Here is a 5,516-nt window from a genome sequence, read left to right on the forward strand (position 1 = left end):
CCGAGCCTGTTACTGGGGTTCCCTAGAAAGAGGGGCCAGCCCCAGCGCGAGCGCCCTCAAAGACTTGCAGGGCGAGGCGAGAGCGCGCCCCCTGAGCAGCAGGGGCGAGCCCCCCACTTCAAGCACGGCACGAAGGAATTGTTGGGGCTCTTACCTTTTTTATGAGGAGAAATTCTGGAGAATCATTTCAGAAACTGAGGGGGAAAGTGAATGAAGACAAAAAAGGCCCTTTTCCTGCAATCCCTGGCCTCCCGGTATCAAGACACTAGGACAGCATCAAAGCAACTTAGGGGGAACACTTTAGGGGCCTATTGTCTGCTCCGGACTGATCTGTTTTTCCTCCGACTCCCCCTCGCTGCTCCGGCACTTGGTACGGCCCAGGCATTCGTGCCAAGTAGCTTTCACACATGGAAGCTTGTCTCCAGCAATTGCTGACAAGCCACAAACAAGACATTCTCCCTCCCTTCTCGGCCCCCCCACCGCTCCCCCCTCCGCCTTCCCCTCCTCCCCCCTCGTCTCCCCTCCTCCTTTCTTCTGAATGCAAACTAAAACTCTCCAGTGACAGGCAGGCTTGCAGGCTTGGCCTAGCTGAACGCAGGCGCTCTCCCGCTCCCTCTCCCCCTCTCCTCCAGCAGCAGCCCAGCTAGTTGCTGCTGTGTGCTGGAGTTACACAGGAAAAGCCAGGCTGAGCTGGGGGCAGGGAGCGAGGGGCAGGGAGAGCGGGCCTCTGCGTCCTGGTAAAATGGCAGAAGAGAGGTGAGCCCTCTGGACAGCGGCCGGCCACACACGTGGGCAGCCAGGACAGAGGCAGGCCTCTCTGGGGGAGGAGGACGCCCGCAGAGGAAGAGCGGGGTCCCCCAGGGGGCCTGGGGCGGGCGGGGGGCGCACCCAGGACCCGGTCCCGTTGCATGTTTGGCTTCTCTTCTTTCCAGTGGAGAAAAACGGAGGATCTGGGCTTTCTTCGCCGCATAGTTGAGCATAGACCTGAGCCACTAGTCAAGAGAAAACCATGGAACGGGGAACCGAGCAAGTGAACTTCGCGCGGGTTCAACTTGGGCCCAGGATGCGTTTAAAGCGGAGCCTGTGTGCAGCACACACAGACAGGGGAGCGGAGTTGGGAGCGTGGGGACCGGCAGAGTAAACTCCGGGCTGTGACGCGGGAAGTGCCGCGCCAGGCTGCGGGTGTATGGAGGAGGCTGGGCGCTGTGGGCTGGGGGAGGGTAGACCTGGGAGCTGTTTTCTAGGAATGAGGGGGGACCAGGCAGGATAATGCATATGGCAAGAAGCAAGCCGGAATTTGATTGGTGTGCAGGGAGGGGGCGGGGGGGGGGGACACCGCTTTTTAAAAAGGAAGAAAAATGGAAACCCAGAGATTGAAACATGGGAAGAAAACGAGATGGCACAGGCATCGCCGCCAACACAAAGGAGCACGGAGGAGGTGCGGGCTTGCAGGCGCAGGAGACCAGGAGGCCAGGCGGGGCCACAGGACCAACATTCGCATTTGTGGACTCAGACGGCGCCCGGCGCCCTGGGCGGGGGCCGAAGCCCCTTCCTCGCGAGCCCGCGGCGCTGCACTTCTGCACACACGATGCTTCCACGCCTCCTCGGAACCTCCGCTCCAACACGGAAACCACTTGGCCACGCGCCACTGCCCCCTGCGAGAAGGGGATGAGCCACGACCAGAAACTCGCCTGGTCCAGCCAGTGCTCCCCGCTTCTCCACCACAGCTGCCCCCCAGAACCGTCGGTCCCGGCTCCCACGAGAGCTCACGACCGTGGTGATAATGAGAGTGGTAATTACTGGGGGGAGAGTGTTACGTGATGGTGGACATTTCCCCAAGCGTTTATGCCATGAAGTCATTTCCGCTAAAACCATCTCCAAGGGCAGGTGATGGAAAAGGAGGCACAGAGAGGTTAAACAATCAGCCTGACATCACACAGCACGGTGCGGCTAGAGCTGAAATCAGTGTCCGCTCTGAGCTCCGACATCTCCCACCACTTTCAGGTCTCTAACCAGAGACGCCCCCGTTCCCCGGGGCCCCAAGTCAGCCACCGTACAGGTGCCTAGGGCCGTGTTGCTTTCTGTGCCTGGGGGCAGGGTAGGGCCTCTGGCTGAGCCCAGGGGCCCTCTGGCCTCCCACGGACAGGCCACTGTCACGTGCCACCTCCAAGTGCCGTGACTCAGCACGCACAATGGAAGTCTCCCAGGCAAGAGCTTTACAAGGGTCAGCGTAACCTGGGGATTTACGGACTGCCAGGCCATGGAGAGAGGCCGCTCGAACGGGAAGTCGTGCCTTTCTGAAGAAAGTTTTAAAAGCAAGCTAAAAATAGCCACCAGGTTGGGTCGATAGCGGTGGCAATGACAGCAGTAGTAAGCACGCACAGACAGCAGGCGACCCTGTGGGTGTAAGCTACTTAATGAAGACGCTGTCACAGAGATTCTAGAGAGTGTGAGGCTGACCCGGCCGGGGTGTGCTGGGTCAGCCCCGCAGCTGCTACCCCAGAGCTCTGCGCCCCACTGCTAAAAGGGGGCTCCCGGGGAAGAAAGGAGAGAGACACCGCCAGTTCTAAACGTTTTGCGTGTGTTGTTTAGTCTCACGCACGTCCCCTGGATCGCTGATGAAGAAGAAAGCAAATTCCTGGGCCCCCGAACCGCCTTGCCTTCCATCCTGCATGGCCCCATGCAGAGGACGGAGAATCCCCAGCTTCCCTTGAGAACACTGTGGGCGAGCGCCAGTTCGGGTGACCTCGCCTCCAGCGTGATGGCTTGCACCCGCCCACCCCAAAGGAAGAGAAACTCCAAGTGGATGAGCAAGCAAGGTCACAGCTGAGCTTCCAAGTTCATTTCACAGGACCCCAGAGTGCTAGGCATGGCGTGTAGACCAACACGCCCCGGGCCCTGGAGCCACAGACAGGATTCTGGGGCCAAACTCTGCCACCCGTCAGTATGTGAACTGGGCCTTGCTGGCTGAGCCTTCTTCGATGATAAAGTGAGATCACGACATTAGCCCTAGAAGCTACCTCGGCCCTGAAATGCTACAGGTGTCCACTTGCCAAGGCAACTGAGGAGATGCATGTTCATCTTCAAGGGGGTGGTGGCATGGAGGGCTACGGCCAGAGAGGTCTTCTTGGGCTGACCTACCCAGATGCCCAGAGCTCTTCCGAGATATCTTCTACATCATAATTATTTTTCACTTTATTTTGTTTCACTTCTAAACATCCCACCAACTACAAAAACTCTTGCATTATTGTTAATCTTATAAAAATACAAGCAGCTCTAAAGAGGATAAGAAAAATCAGCCCTTCACACTTTAGTGTGAATTAGTTTCCTAGGACACATTGCCCTGAACGCTGGTCAGATCCAGTAGCCCTTTAAATTAGAGGGTGAAGTGGAAAGATTAAGGGAGGTAGTTACAGAATCCAGGAGATTCTTTGGCGTAAGGCAGGCCTCGTTTAGAGGTTTTTCAGAGTAAAAGAAGGAAAAGGGGACCTAGCAGATGGGATGAACTCTGAGATGGCGAAGCGATACTACCAGACAGATTACTGATTTCAAAATTTCATCTGGAGCAAGTCTGGAATTAAAGGAAGGAGGAGGTCCTACCTCCTCTTCCTACCCGCTTCCCCTCCCCCTGCACCTGCCAGCCCTGAGCCCTGTGAGCATACCAGAGGGCTGAAGTTCCATTTAGAACGTGTTTTTCCTGAGGGGAAAAAATGTTCAGTTCCCCAAACTTCTAACCAGACCAATTCACCCAGACGTCATCTGATATCCATCTACTTGTGCAGATTTAACCGTGGAGAAAAAATGTTCAGTAGGACAAGCGTCTTCTCTCTCCTCCACATTTCCGGAAGGTAAATCGTCAGGCATAAAGAAGAGAATCAAGCAGAAAACCCAGAAATAAATCCCCAGACTTACCAAGATAGAGTAGCAGTTTCTAGGCAGGCGAGATTAGAACTCAGCTCCTCTGAGAATAGCCATCTCTGTAATGCTAAATTACAATAACATGTAGCTCCCTCCCCTGCGATAGCAGGAGCAAACAGTCCTAGAGCCGGAGTCCCCGGGCCAGTGCGCTTGGAGGCTGATCGACTTGCCAAGCCTTGCCACCGTCAGGAGCCACCGCTTCCGATACTGCCCATGGTATCTCGAAGCCCTGGGTCATCATGCTGGAGAGCTTGGTGAGACAGTCTCTGCCCATTTACTTGGTCATGTGGAATAAGAAAAATGTGTAATAAGAATAAAAGCATCAACTCTGGGCCTGGCCTTTCTTTGGGTGCATTATCTCAGCGTCCTCGCCAGGCACCCCATACGGAGCAGAGCTTGCCTCCCCCCACCCCAAACCCAGGACACCATAGCGGCGCGCTCCTGTGCTGGGCTCTGAAGCCAGCTAGACTTGACAGTGAGCAGCAGGCTCCCTGCCCTGTGATGTCGGACAAATTACTCAACCTTTCTGAGTTTCCGCTTCCTCATTTGTAAAATGAGGATATTAATAGTTTTCCTCCTAGGATTATTTTGAGGCTGAAATGAGATAATGAATACATGTGACATAATTAGCACAGTGCCCAACACATAAGAAGTAATCAACAAATGTTCGCTGCTATATCTGTCCTCGTTTTGCAGAAACGGGGAGAGTAAGAGCAGAGACCCAGACAGGACCCGGGCCTCAGGGTTCCTGGCTCCAGCCTGGTTCTGTTTGACCCGAAGGGCCCGTGCTTTCCTGCTGCTCTATACTACCTCTCTTGCCATCAGTTTTCTGAAGCACAGGTAGCTGAAGGGGCATCCTGGGTAGATCGTCATCTGTTTCACCTTCCTTGTGTTTCCATTTGAACTGTCAGTCTGTCAGTATAGACACGCCAGGAAAATGCTTTCCACACAGGGCGTCTTAGGGAAGCGATGCTATTATTTAAAACCACCGTGTGAAAGGTCTCGCAAAGTAGCCCAGAGCAGAATTCAAGCATCTTAGAACAGCATTGCGACAACTCAGGTTTTAGAACTTACACATGACTACCTAATATTTCTCCGACTTCTCTTCCTTGCTAAGCTCCTGCTCATAGAGCCCAGCTCGGGAGTGTAGAGGGAAGAGCAGGCATCGAGGTAGGCCCGCACGGATGTGCTTCTTCGTAAGCCTTGAGAGATGGGTAGAAAATGGCAAACGGTAGTTTTTACAAGCCAAAAAAAAAGCTTCAGGGAGTACAACTCAAAAAATGTGTATTAACAAGAGATTCACATGACTGATCCCCAGTGAGAGGAGGCAGGTAAAAACAGAGCGTCATTGTCGTGGGGAGGAGAAGCCCCCACGCTTCAGAGCGAGATACAGCGTCAGCCACGGCCAACTAGAGGAACGGGCTCAAGAACGGGCGGTGGGGGGGCGACCTGCGGGGGGCCCGGCACCAACACACAGCGTTTTTAAAGCCAGGCAGTCATTTGTTTTGCGTTGCTTTCCAGGCACCTTGCTGAAGAAGCTCTAACTGTTGCAGGAGACCTCTGAATACTTTTAAGGGATCCTGATGAAAGGAGAAAGT

Source organism: Condylura cristata, unplaced genomic scaffold, assembly GCF_000260355.1.
Source record: "Condylura cristata isolate star-nosed mole 26May11 unplaced genomic scaffold, ConCri1.0 scaffold00026, whole genome shotgun sequence".
NCBI lineage: Eukaryota > Metazoa > Chordata > Mammalia > Eulipotyphla > Talpidae > Condylura > Condylura cristata.